The sequence below is a fragment of the Lissotriton helveticus genome, chromosome 10 (assembly GCF_964261635.1).
Source record: "Lissotriton helveticus chromosome 10, aLisHel1.1, whole genome shotgun sequence".
In the NCBI taxonomy this organism is placed as follows: Eukaryota; Metazoa; Chordata; class Amphibia; order Caudata; family Salamandridae; genus Lissotriton; species Lissotriton helveticus.
The window spans coordinates 997463101-997477660 of record NC_136071.1 but is presented as its reverse complement, the minus strand read 5'-3'; the positions used below and the strand labels follow the sequence as shown (position 1 = coordinate 997477660).

Below are 14560 nucleotides of genomic sequence, written 5' to 3'. Positions count from 1 at the left end.
ACTAAGGTATTTCCCTGTGCTAGAGTACATGGTTTGAACTGCATTCTTTGGATACAGTGCAGGTTGATAGCAGATGTCCAGAAGTATGACTGATATAGATTCTAAGAAACTGAATGTTATCACGTGGAATGTTAAGGGCTTTGAAGCCCCGAGGAAGAAAAGACATATATTAGCTTATTTGGACTAGCATTGAGCGCACATAGCTATGTTACAGGAAACACTTTTCACTCCTCAGAAACCAAACAACTTTGCAAATAAATGGGCGGAGCACAGAATCTTTTCCTCTTATTCCTCTTATTCCAGGGGGGCGGCAATCCTTATAAAAAAACAGGTACCCTTCCACCTAGTGGTAGCCACATGGTTCTCGCAGGGACGATATTGCCTGGCATGGGGGTGGCTGGGGTCTGTCTTCGTCACTCTAGCCTGTTGCTATGGGCCAAATGTAGATGACCCAGACTTTTACACCTCATTATGGGCCAAGATATTTGATGTAGGCTCCAGTCACATTATTTGGGGTGGAGATTTTAATGTTACATACAACCCAACCTTGGATAGGTCACACCCTGCCCCTCACCACTATACCAAGGTGCGGACAAATATACAAGATACTATAACATCCTATCAACTGATTGATGCTTGGAGACATGCCTACCCACTCGCACATGAGGGAACAGATTACACAGCACAGGAAGCGTCATGGGCACGACTAGACTATTAGTTTTTGTCCCGAGGGTTGGGCCCTGCAATATTCCAAGTACAGCACCTGGCCAGAACTTACTCTGATCACGCCCCAGTAAAACTCACACTATCCTCCTCGGAATTCGGCACACCGCGCAGCACTTCGTGACTTCATGCTTCTATTTTGCTAGACACGACGGTCTTTCAGGAAGAGCTGCGGAAAGAACTATAGGATTTCTTTGCTCGAAATAAAGGGTCGGTGGACAGTGAAAAAACAATTTGGGAGGCATTCAAGGTCACACTCCGCGGGTTCTGCACAATGAAGGGGTCAGGTGTACCTAAAGACATAACTATCTCTTTATGCAAGTTGAAGGGAGAGCTTAAATCACTGGAAGCAGAATTGGCCGCAGGCCCGAATAGGTCCGCCCAACTTAAGTTTAGGGAGACACTCACGGATTATATGGACACAGCACAGAGGGAAACACGGTTTCGGGGTAAATTCTGGGTGGCCCGATGTTACGGAGAGGGAGAGCGACCAGGTCGGGCACTGGCACATACAATTAGGAAACCTCGTTACTCTAGCTATGTATTGGAACTTGAAGACCTAGACGGGATGGTCTACTGTGACACTGCCATCATCCTCAGTGCCTTTACTCGCCATTACAATCACCTCTACACTACCAGTAGGAAGGACGACCTGGATCTAGAGAACTATTTGGGAGATGTGGCACTAGGTTGGTTGAGCGATGTGCAATGGAAGTTCTTTTGTGCCCCATTTGAGTTGGACGAGGTCAGGGACACCATTATGAGCATTTTTAAAAAACATATATAGATCTAATGGCCCCCATTTTACGCGAGGTGTGTGAAGAATCGCTGGAGGTTGGCTGCCTTCCTGCATCCATGAGGGAGGCTCTTATCATTTCGCTATTGAAGCCAGGGAAGTTGCCCCGGCAATGCGACTCCTATAGGCCGCTCTCCCTCCTTAACTAGTTGCTACTCGATTGAGCCTGTTGATGGTAATCTGATCTTCCCTGATTAGTCGTGCTTCGTGCCCGGGAGGGCCACCTCCCATAATTTGAGAACACTTGTTGATATTCTAAATAATGTCTCACCCGACTTGTTCCAGGCTGCTGTATTTTTGGATGCCACTAAGGCTTTTGATTCAATTGGGTGGGACTACATCTTTGGGGTAATGCTGCGAATGGGTTTCCCACCCCTCTTCCTTTCATGGATTAGGCTATTATACCAACTGCCGGTTGCTAAAGTGCTCATTAATGGCTGCACATCCCAGGCATTCCAAATTACCAACGGTACCCGACAGGGGTGCCCGCTTTCCCCCTTATTTTTTGCTCTTGCAGTGGAGCCATTAGCGGCGAAGCTGCGGCAACACCACAATGATAAGGCTCTACGTTGTAATATGTGGGAAATACTCATATCCCTATACGGCGATGATATCACTCTATACAACTGGGATCTGCAACAAAATTTGAATCCGATCCTCAGGGAATTTATTGTTTTTGGGAAACTGTCAGGGATCCAAATTAACTGGGGGAAGTCTTGCATTCTCCCTTTGACGACTGCAACAGTTTGCTTTCCGCTGGATTATCCCTTAGGGTGGTGTGATGAGGAATTGCGGTATTTAGGAATCCGTGTGACCAGGCATAGAGGGGAGCTGATGAGCTTAAATTATGGCACTGCAATGACCGCATAGCGGAATGTGTCACCCGCTGGAATGCTTTAACCCTCTCCATGGCGGGCCGGGCATCCTTAATTAAAATGGTGGTACTTCCTCAATTGCTCTATCTATTTTGAAATATTCCGTATTATCCAGGGGCTTTTTTTAAGACACTCAGATCAGAGCTGACGCAACTTGTATGGGGGGTAAGCAACCGAGATTGCAATGGAATGTACTTGTTAGACCGTATTCACAGGGAGGGTTTGGAGTACCAAATTTCAAACTATACTACATTAGCGCACAAGCCCATTATGCATGGTTTTGGGTGAAACAGCCACGGTACATGCCACAGGTTGTGGCGGAACACTGGCTTGCACACCCCATTCCAATAGACGGAGCACTATTTGACTCGATTAACTCTAGAGACAAGATGCCGACCACCCTTACATGTACAATTGCAGCAGGGCAACGCGTAGGGCGCATGTTGAATGCTCCCATACTATATTCTCCATTATTACCTCTCACTTATCATCCGGGTATGCCCCTTTTCCAAGAAACAATATTTCACAACTATAGAAAGCGCACCCGCATTAGTACCTGGGGGACTTCTACCATAATAGCCACTTCCGCACGGCTGAACATGTTTTTCAGGGCCTGCAACAAACCCCGCTTGACGTTTTTCTATACATTCACCTTAGACAGGGGATCTGGTCTCTCACCCCAGACTTCCCAGCGGAGCCTCAGGTGCTAGCACCACTACAGCTGATACCTAGAAGTACGATGGCTAAGCGCCTTGTCTCCCTGATATATCGGGTAGTGCACACGCAGAGGGAGCTGCCAGCTACGCTATCCCGCACACGATGGACTGAGGAGCTGGGTTTTGCCCTGAGAGATGACCTTTGGAAATACTGCTGCTCGCAGACTAAGCGGGTCTCGGCCAGCAGCAGGCTTCACATAATACACTCTAAGTTCCTTCATTGATTATATTACACCCAGCCAAGATGCACAGATACCATCTGAGAGACTCAGACAAATGTGACAGATGTCGAGCTCCTGGAGCAGATTTTCTCCATTTGGCTTGGGAATGCCCGGGTGTGAATGAATTTTGGGGGCACGTCTTTGTTTCTCTGGCACTGATGACGAATACACATTTGGAGCCCACACCATTGATGGCCCTGCTCGGCTACGTCAAACCAATACAGGCGGAACATTGTAAGTATGTCGACCTTGCACTACTCATGGCTAAGAGGCGAGTGGCCTGCCAGTGGGGCAGGGGACGGGCACCCAAATTTAAGGGCTGGATTGACAATTTGGTGGTTTGCCAAGAATGACTCACCACGTACGCTGAACTGCTACCTAGTGCCTCTAGGCCCAGGGACATCTGGGCCCCCTTAACATGTTACCTACTATCACACCCACGTGGGACTTCAACGTCCAACACAGAAATACCTACGCACTAGCAGGCCTGGAGTGTACACAAACAGTGGGAGGGACCTCCACTGTGAGCAATAGAGATGCCACCTGTGAACTAAACAATTTGCATTCTAGTATGGGTTACATTAACGTATGAACAAGCACTGACACGAAAATGCTGTAATGGAAACATAACCTAACGAAGAAATATGCCAATACTGATAAAGTCATTTAGCACACCTCATGGCATCCAAAAAAGAAAAGAAATTCGAAAATAGGAATTGCTATTTAATAGCTAATTATTTTAATCAATTTTGAAAATTCCAAACATGATACTTAGTACATTAAAGATTGAAAAATTGCAGACGCAAAAATGAGAAATAGAAAACAATAAGGTAAAATCTCAATCACCACTTCAATAGTCACACATATCACAGTCATCCCACTCACATTCACATTCAGACATTCAAACAGAAAATGCAGAAATAATTCCCACAATCTTGGTAGAGCAATATACCAGTAGGGGAAGTATAAACAGTCTGCTCTAATTTCAACAGAAGTTACACAAGTAATTTCGGTCGGTAACCAACTAAAATGGTTTTGTCACGGTCAGTTCTATTCAAAACACAATTTTAGTGAAAATAATATACAAAAAATTCAAGTGCGAAGCAAGTTAGCACAAGAACAACAAAAGCAGACTGGAGAAGGGAGGCCTCCCTTCTCCAGAGGACCGAAATTACTTGTGTAACTTTTGTTGAAATTAGAGCAGACTGTTTATACTTCCCCTACTGGTATATTGCTCTACCAAGATTGTGGGAATTATTTCTGCATTTTCTCTTTGAATGTCTGAATGTGAATGTGAGTGGGATGACTGTGATATGTGTGACTATTGAAGTGGTGATTGAGATTTTACCTTATTGTGTTCTATTTCTCATCTTTGCGTCTGCAATTTTTCAATCTTTAATGTACTAAGTAACATGTTTGGAATTTTCAAGTTTCAAAATTGATTAAAATAATTAGCTATTAAATATCAATTCCCATTTTCGAATTTCTTTTCTTTTTTGGATGCCATGAGGTGTGCTAAATGACTTTATCAGTATTGGCATATTTCTTTGTTAGGTTGTTTGATAGGCTCAGCCTTACTGATTAGAGCTAGCCCTTTTTTGTTAGTACTAGTAATGGAAACATAGCCTGTTTATGAAACTGTTGTGTACTGCTCTGATGCAATATCTTTTGTCTCTTGATGTTCCGCTGATATAATGATATGCTGTGATATGTTACGTGATATGGACTAATGCTATGAGTACCGGAGATGCAAACAAGCTGATTATGTACTAATCACTGTTTGAAATGATGCTCTTGATGTTTTTTTGTGTGGTTGAAAAACAATAAATAGAACTTTAAAAAACAAAATAGAATTCCATGAGCTCAGTTAACGATGCAGTCTCTAAAATGGCTACAGAATTCCAATCACCCAAATTAGATATCACCCCCCATGCATCATCAGCTGGATGCAACAGAGACATGACTAAAGGACATGGAGAAGCGTGTCAACCCCACCCCAGAGTGGTCCTTGTTGACATGGATGCTAAAAAGGAAACTGAACGACTTGGAAGAAAGGAGCCGGTGAGATATTATGCGAAAAATAGAAGGGACAAACATGATCACTTTTCTCTGTGACCTTCTGCCACAACTGGAATTGTCATCTGTTCTACCATTGGAGAGTCAGAGGGCACACAGGGTTCATGTATCTCCTCCTCTCCCTCGTAGAGACATCAACCAATATTCGTGGGCCTCCTGTGACACCAATAAGCGTGGCAGATTATTTCAGCAATGAAGAAACATGGCCCATTGTAATGTAAGAATCACTAAATCGTCATCTCAGCTGACTTCTACCATGAATCCAACTGTGTGGAAATGGCACGTGGTTTTGTGGCCATGTCTCAAAAATAGTGGCATACATTATGATCTTTTGGTATCTGGCTGTGATGCTGATTACTGCAGAGCACATGTCTCAGGACTATGATAACCCTGAAGAAATGGGGACATTTTGGATGCACTGGATATTAGTGATATGAATATTGAAGAACTCCCTGAGAAATGAACACCACCTGCCAAGGCAAGAGAGGATTGGTCGGCTGAAAATTAGGAGGAGAGAGTCACACAATGCTGGTCCTCAGAAGGGGGAAACACACAACTAAGGGACATGGTGCTCCAAGAGACAAATGGTCTCCATTTAAAGTTTAACAATTAACAAATAGTTTGTTTAAAGAATTGGTTGTAGCCGCTGATCTCCTGGTTCTCGCTTAACATTACAAGGCACTACTCCTGCTGTCCACCAATGACACACAGTTCTTCTGATTGGCGATTTGATGGGTCTTGCTGATTTAATGTATTGGACCTGCCCTGAGAAGTGCGTCCACTGCCATCTGGGTTATGCATCCATAACGTATTCTCTATTATTTGGATATATGAATGTGGCAATTTTATATGCACTTGAAACAATACTAAGGTCCTTGGTTTGGAGTACTCATTAGACACCAAAATATCCCCCTGCAGGACTAGTTCTGATTAAATGATCTGATGACTTACAGACCAGGGCCCTCAGTCGCTGGTAGGCCATTATGCTTTGCCCCAGAGATACAGAAATACTTGTTCAAGCTCTCCAGAACTGGGAGAAGAGACGGCAGTTTTACACATGCACCTCTGTGTCACAGTGTCCTATTAGTACCCTACTGGAGACCTCTGACACAATCCCATAGACAGTTTTCAGATTGACTTTTGCACCCCCCTCTCTGACCCCTGGATTTCATTGAACACTTTATTTTTCTTGGTGCTCTTTCCATTTCAGTCTTTAAAAAAGCATTTGCAATGCAATAGGTCTTGCATTATTAGAGTTTGAACTATTGGCATTGTAAATGACAATGCCTTTTATTCATTTGCATTGGTGCATAAACATGCACTTTGTACTTATGGTCCATGCTTATGAGAAGCAAGGCTGGCAGTCTTTTTTACTGCCAGCCTTGCTCATCATAAGCAAGGACTATACGTTCAAAGTGCGTGTTTATGCACCAATTGCAGGTTTTAAAAACAAATGAATACAAGTCATTGTCATTTACAATGCTAATAGCTCAAACTTTAATAATGCGAGACCTATTGCATTGTAAATGCTTGTTAATAAAAAATTTATTTTATTATTGTGACAGAAGCAAGGGTGTGTGCTCCGGATCCACGTCACAAAGCCAAAAGGTTATGGGCACCAAATCGGAACGGTCCTAACCTAGGAACCCACGGTGATTGACCACCCTTTCAGCAAATCAGAATAAGCCCATCTGACAGGTCCACTCTAATTTCCTGCTGGAAGGAAATCAGAACAAACCATACACAAACTCCCCATGACTTGCACTGGGCACACTGCAAAATTACCAGCAGCCACACACATCTGTTTTTTAGTCCATTGCAATCCTAGCAGATCCTCAAAATTGATCTGCGCCATGGACAAAAACATGACACAACAAAAGAAAAACACCCAAAATAATGAAAATTGCACAAGGAACTTGGGTTAAACATTATGCACATGCTTCAACATCAGGAAATTGTGCTTCAGTCCGACATCCCAAGATCTACATGCAGGTAGCTCAGTGAGTAAACACTCGTGGCTGAATTGGAAGTTAATAGTTGCTCACAAATTTAAATACTATGGGCATCATTCAAGCAGAGCTCTCTAGACGAATGTGATCAGTTCGGCTCTTCAAGCATGTCTTGCCCGTCAATGAACCACAGTGAACAGGTGGTAACAAAATTGAATACCGGCAAAAGTAGACTCGGTCTTCTAGGCATCCAATGTTGGTTAAAAGTGTGATACTGAATTAAGGAAAAGCAACATGTTAATTACTCTGCTGACAATCACTAAAACTGTGACATGAAACATAATTAGAAAAAAAACTATTGCTAATAAAATGGTCGTTATTGCTCTCTACCGAATGAAACAGCTGGCAGTCAAGAGTATTTACTATTTCAATATTCTCCTTTCATACGGCCTTACTAAATCTAGACAACTTTCTTCCAGGAAACCTTTTTTGTTGTGAGAACATTTGTTTATTTGACTCCACCACAGTCAAAAATGGGTGTGGGCATAGGGAGCAGAAGAATCAAAAAAAAAAAACCCACAAAGACGCGAGTTTCAATAACACGAGAAGCCGGCTGTGTAAGTGGTGGAGTGCGGGAGAAGTCTCGAGTTTATGCTGGTAGGAGCATGCAGTATATTTTGGTGAAGTGAGGGGGCGCGCACCCAAAAGCTAGTAACTGTAACTGGCGCGTGACCTCACTGCAGATCCCTAATCAAACCTCCAGGCAAATCAATAATGTTATACGTCTCCCTGAGAGAATGCTGCGCTCCTGGGCCCGTGTGCCAGGGTCACAAGATAAAAACCTTGCTAGTGCTAATTAAATAAAACCGCCTGGCTTCTTCTGTTACGTGTCCAACGAGAGTGTACCTCAATGTTTCCTGGAAAAGCAGTCCGTATGTAAGGAACCGAAGCCAACCTTTAACAGAAACATAACAAGGAAAAACAAGAGCAGTGAAGGTATCACCGCCGCCGGCCCGATTCGGCCCGAAAACCGGAAGTTCGGGAGCGTCACGCCTGTCGTGGGGTGGGACTTCTGCCTTCTGCAGGAAGCCCACGGAGTGGCTGGCTGAGAGGAACAGTGGTGATGCGGGCTCCCATGCCTGAGGGAGAGCCCCGGGGTGGCTGCAGAAGTAAGGAGGGTCAGAAGTGGTGGCTGAGGCCGCCAATGCAAGTGCGAGGCTCCCATGAGTGAGGGAAGCCCCGCGTGCGCCAGGTCATACAAAGCATAGGAGATGAGACCAGGGGAGTTCTGAGGCTGACGGAGCCTGTAGCAGCGACACAAGAGCCCGGTGAGTGGGGTTTAGTTGTACCGTGGGGCTGGTGCGTGTGTTTATTTTTTAGTGATTGCATACGCGGGCTCTGGCTGGGGGTTGTCTTTTAGTGATTGCATATGCGTGCACTGGCAGGGGGCAGCTGCTTACGCGTGCACTGGCTGGGGTTTTTTTATTAGTGATTCATATGCGTGCACTGGCTGGGGACGGCTGCTACGTGTGTGTGTGCACGTTCAAGTTAACTTGAGCCTAATTAACGTGGTGCCAAGCACCAGCGTACACGTGCGTATCTCATACATTACATGCAAGCACGACTTCACAAGCTCATACACCTGTGCAAATCGCCAAAAGCCCTGCTCATACCCATCTCCTGTCCCACTTCCAAGGCAAGTCCAGAACAATAAGCCTCGCTGGCGACAGCGATTCGCGCTGTGTACGCCAGTCTCGACCTAAAAAGGATAACAATGATATCCCTGCTTACACTTATTTAAATTAATGAAACCTTTACTGCATCTAGCAGATTAGTGACTTTGATACATGTGGTGGGCGACTACCCATCCCAATTCAGAATTTCCTTTTTTACAGCCAGGAAATGTACATATTGTGACACAGTTATTATAATTGTTCATGTTTCTCTGCCACTTATGTAAAATTGTCAATTTGCCAATAAACTGACACTTCTGAAATTCAAAATGACTACATTCATCATACATGTTTAAACCATGTGTTGAAAGCCAGAGAGAGATTTCATTTATTGCATTAATCAGTAAATACAAGTTCTGAATCCCAGGATTGAATATTGTAATTTCCCTGCCAATTGCAGCATTGTGTAAAAAGTAACTATGTAGGTCTTACCTTACCTGGACTCTGTCTGCTGTGAGTCCTAGCCCCAGTTGGAGCCCCTCCCGTCCTGGACCCCCGAAAGTGTGGATAAAGATACTCTGCCAGCCCTGATGTGGGCTTCACCAGAACTGAGGTCGTGAGATACAAACTTGACACAGCACCTTGCATTTTCTCATCGAAACCACCGCAGGGTGACACAGCCTTGATGCAAGCCCACATGGTAGCCCTCACAGCTCATCACATCTGCTGTGGCGTGGCACATCCTCGATGCAAGCCCAAATCGCAGCCCTCACAGGCGCATCCTTGATGCTAACCTTGCATTGTTCCTCTAGACCTCCACTGCGGGTGCAACACTCCTCGTCTAGATCTTAAGGTGTATGTCTCAGCTGGCCTTACTTCGTATTTCGTATTTCATAAACTTTTATTCGATTATAGAATCATATAATCATAAAAAGAACATTTTTAAAAAAAAGGAGAAAAAAAAATAATTTTTTTTTTAACTTAAATCAGAAAATAAAAACAGTATGGAGATAAGATCACAAAGATGGAGTTTCGGGATGGTAATGTAGTCTCTCTAAATTGAAAATAATACAAGTTTAGTTAGAAACTTTGCGACGTGTTAATATAACTACTTTAAGAAAGGTCGCTATCAGTTTCGCTTCTTGTGGGGATTTCAGGGATTGTAAATGGGAAAGTGCTGGATACGATTGTCTAAGTCCATTGGATCGGAGGATAGGAATGATCCATGTTTTTCTTGCTGATCTGTAATATTTACAAAAAAGGACTACATGGATCGTGGATTGTGCAGAAACTCCATCGCAGGGACAGCTCATCAGATTACGGGACCAGTTCTTCGTTTCCGGAAATGAGACCAGTCGGTAAAAAAGATCAAACCGGAGCCTTGTAATTAGGAGCTTTTCATAATTCGATAAGAGATATGTCAAATAGGGCTGAATGAGTTTCCCTGTCTGCAGTTTACAGATTTTTTCATTTTGTATTTTAGTGATCTCTGCTTGGTTTCGAAGTTCCCTTAGATGGCCCATACATATTTGTTTCAACTGTTTCTTCGAGATGTCTTCAATTGAGGGTGGTTCAAGGAAATAATGCTCACAGTCAAGATCTACAAAGAATGTATAGATATAATTCAGCCACGGAATTTTCCGCCAGTGCGCTAGGTCAAGACAGTCGGAAATAAGGGAACGGGTAATGTGACTTTCAGGATTACACCATATTCGCTGCCACAATAAGATGGGCTGGCTTCGTATGGTGTCGACAATATATTCCATCCCAAGCTCCCGATGCGAGGCTAAAATCGGGGAACTTTGGGGGAGAGATAGGATGTATTTAATAAAGTCGTTTTCGGTGACCTGGAATTGATCAATACATCCATAGCCCCAGATACCTGCTCCATAGGTAGCCACACTGTGGCATTTTGCATAGTATATAGTTAGCAATTCCGCTGGGGCTGGTTTGCCTAGTTTTCTTGAAAAAGCGGTTAGTGCTGAGGTAGCGCGGCGAAAATTAAGATTTCTAGCTTCCACTGCCTTGCGCCAGGTCATTGTGTCGTCCACTAGGATGCCCAAGTATGGGTACACAGGTGTTTTTTCTAATCTGGTGTTGTTTATAAGTATGGGCTTGGAGACTCTTGGCCTTGGGCCAATGTTCATTGTGAAAGTCTTTTTGATATTAACTTTAAGGCCAAGTGAATCCATGAAACTCACATACTTATTAAGCTGCAGCTGGAGTTGGTTAGAAGTCCGTGCCAGAATTACAGAGTCGTCGGCATACAGGAGAATAGGTACCGGGCGGTGGTCTATCTGCGGGAGGTCCTGGCTCCCTTCCAGCATAGCCTGCTCGAGCCCATTTGTATATAGGTTGAACAGGAAGGGAGCCAGTACGCATCCTTGCCTTACTCCTCTCGAGATTTTGAAGGGTCGTGAAAGTTCACCGCCGGTGCCAAATCGAACTCGACCTTCTGCATTGGTGTATAGTTCTCTTAGGAAGACTAATAGAGGTGGGTCCACTCCGAGGTGTGCTAGGATCTGCCAGAGCTTAGCGTGTTGTACGCAGTCGAACGCCGCGCTTAAGTCTACATAGACCAGGAAGATGTTGCCTCCTTTAGCACGCGCGTACTTTCCAGCCAGGAGGACGAGGTTTAGGGCCTGCTCAACCGTTCCGAGCCCCTTCTGGAAACCATATTGCAGGTCAGTGATGATGTTATTCTCCCGGGCCCAAGATTGTAGTCGGTCCAGGAGTATTCGGCCTGCAATCTTGCCAGTGGAGTCCAGAAGGGAGATCGGCCTATAGCACGCAGGGTCATTTCGGTCCCCTTTCTTGAAAATAGGCAGTAGTGTTGATGTTGGCCATGAGGGAAAGAGACCGATTGAAACTACTGCAGCCATGACCCGTGTGATTATTTTCGACCAATAGTCGACGTCGTATAGAAACAGGTCCATGGGGACCCCATCTGGACCAGGGGCCTTGCCTGTTTTTGAAGCCTTAATTGCCTTTCTAACCTCATTTAGACTAAGACGTAGGTTAATTGGATAGATGTTACTCTTAACCAGATCGGGTTCATGCATTTGGGTTGTTGGTACGACATCTGATGATAATTCAAAGATTTTTGAAAAATGAGAGACCCAGTCGTTCTCGGTTATTGCCACGTCGAGATGGTCAAGATCGCTGGTGCTGGCCAAGAATGGTGATCTTATGGTCTGCCAGAAGGCAGTACTGTCTTTCCTTAGTGCAGTCTCATGTAATCGAAGCCATAGGTCTTGCTTAATCTGTTTTTTACAGTTTTTTCGAGCAGTGTTGTACTTTTTCCTCAATTGGGAAATTTTTTGAGGGTCTCTCGGTTGCTGGTGTAAGGCTTCTTTGAGAAATGTAAGGGCCTTCCGACAGGCGGTATCAAACCATCTCGTGGTGTGAAGTCTGGGCTTATTTTTTGGATTAATGAATAGCTCGTCCCTTATTACAACCTGGATGTTTTGAAAAGAGGTGACAATTAGTTCTGGGGGTGTCTCGGGGGACAAACAGTTGGTTAGCCAGATGTGTGTTTTTTCGAGAATCCTTTGAGTCATCTCTTTTGGGTCGATCTTGGTCCATTTAATTGCATACCCGTTCAGCTTCTTCAACGCCAGCGACTGTTGATCGAGGGAACTAGCTTTTGTGGGGAGTATCTCGGCTTGTTTCATATGTATTTCCACACTAAGTGGGTAGTGGTCGCTGATTGGATTAGACCCAATCTTGTAGTTGCTTAGCTGCCCTTTATATGAGTTTGATGCTAGAATGTAGTCAATGGTAGACAAACATCCTCGCCCATGGAAGGTGGGTAGAAAAGCCTGTTCCGGGTTCACTAGTTCGTTTACAAAGTCAAGATCTAGAGTAAAGAGGGTTTCGTTTAATTTGTTACCACCTAGGGTGTGCACAAAGTGTGCAATGGGATTTCCAAGTTCGTTGTAAAGCCCGCAGTTCCCGTTTTTGTGCTTTGGGCACAGTGTGAGATTAAAGTCTCCACCCCAGATGAAGTAGATTGTGCGGTTATTGTTGATTTTTTGGAATGAAGATAAGTATGTGACTATTTTGTCTAGATGTAAGCAACATTCCAGAGGGCATGAGTTATTGTAGTAGTTTATAAGGAGATATAGGTTGCCTTTCAATACTGTTAACTGTGTGATTTGTATGATTTGAAAAATGGGTGTTTCCTTTAACAGTTTCACAGTAAGGGGAAGGGTATTGGAAATGTAGGTCGTAAGACCACCTTTGGGTCTGCCCATGGTACCTGATAGTGCTTGAGTGAAGAAAGTTTTGTAGCCAGCTAAATGGGGTGGTGTTGTACACCAGGTCTCTTGTAGGCACAGAATTTGGTGACTCTTTGCTGTATCCAGCCATGAGGAAGAAGTTATTTTTGTGTTTAGACCTGCAACATTCCAGTAAGCGATGGCAAATCTCAAGGTTGAGAGTTCCGTCATGGTGTGTGCTGGTCTTATCGGGTTGTTAGCAGTCGTGGTGCCTGGTGTTTGTCGTGTTTTGACACAGGAATATTCGGATGAAACTTCAATGGCTGTGACTTGCTGATGGCACGTTTTGTCCCTGAATGGTCAATCGACCATTTCGAGACAATCAAAACGGTTCCGGGTTGGGAGGCCCTGCCAACCTTCATAGGTTTGATAGGGACTTTCTTGCCAGTAGGGCCTCTGGTGTTCTCTAGGCCTATTTCTCGGTCCACCCCTACCTTCATAATCATATGGGTATTCCGTCTGTTTCCATGGCACTTGATACCATGGCTCTTGGTTCCAAGGTTCTTTAGGGAACTGATGCCATGACCAAGGTGGGGGGTTGCGTTGTTGTTTAGCTGGGGGATAGAAGAAGGAGAGATGACGAGCGTCAATCCCCCCTTTTTTTTCAAGCTGAGGCCAGGCACAGATGTAGTCCACTGTTGAGGGATCTCTACATGTTACGATGATGCAGTCTCCGCGGATTGTTTTTGTAGTTTTGCCTATCCAGGCTACCCTGCGGGCTGTAGTGACCCCTCCGGATAGGTGGGATTCGAGAGGTCTATTGATGCTTAACCACTGCATGGCCTTGTTTTTAAGTGACCATGCCGTTTCAGGTGTGTCATCTGTTAGCTCGGGTACACCTGTGAGAACTATTGTGTATGGGGTGGCTTCCGGAGGCAAGTGGGCAGGGCGTCTAGCTGCTACCGGTTTTTTGGATGTATTTTTAGGAGTCGGTTGAGAGGGCAGTGGTTTCGATGGAAAAGTTTCAGCCCTTTTTTCTGGGCAGGCTCTACTGGTGTCTGTATTTGTCGACGGACCTGGGGTATCTATCATGTCTGGGTCTACATTTACTTTTTGCTGAATAGATATAGGAGAAGGTTTCTCTCTCTGGGGTTAGGGCGCTTTAACTGCCGCCTTTGGGAGTGAAGTGCTTTGTTTGTGATTATTCTGTGCTAAGGGCGTTGGGTTTGCATGTTTCACTGTTTTCTGTAAGTGTTCTTGATGTTGTTTTTTGGGTGGCTGTAGGGCATTCTGCTGACCCTTTGTTTCTAT

The 14560-nt window shown here is 44.6% G+C and overlaps 1 protein-coding gene across 1 annotated transcript in view; it reads right to left on the bottom strand.

Moving 5' to 3' along the window:
* Positions 1 to 14560, bottom strand: part of TMEM196 (transmembrane protein 196) — a 413699-nt gene that overhangs the window by 36069 nt on the left and 363070 nt on the right. The window lies entirely within an intron of this gene.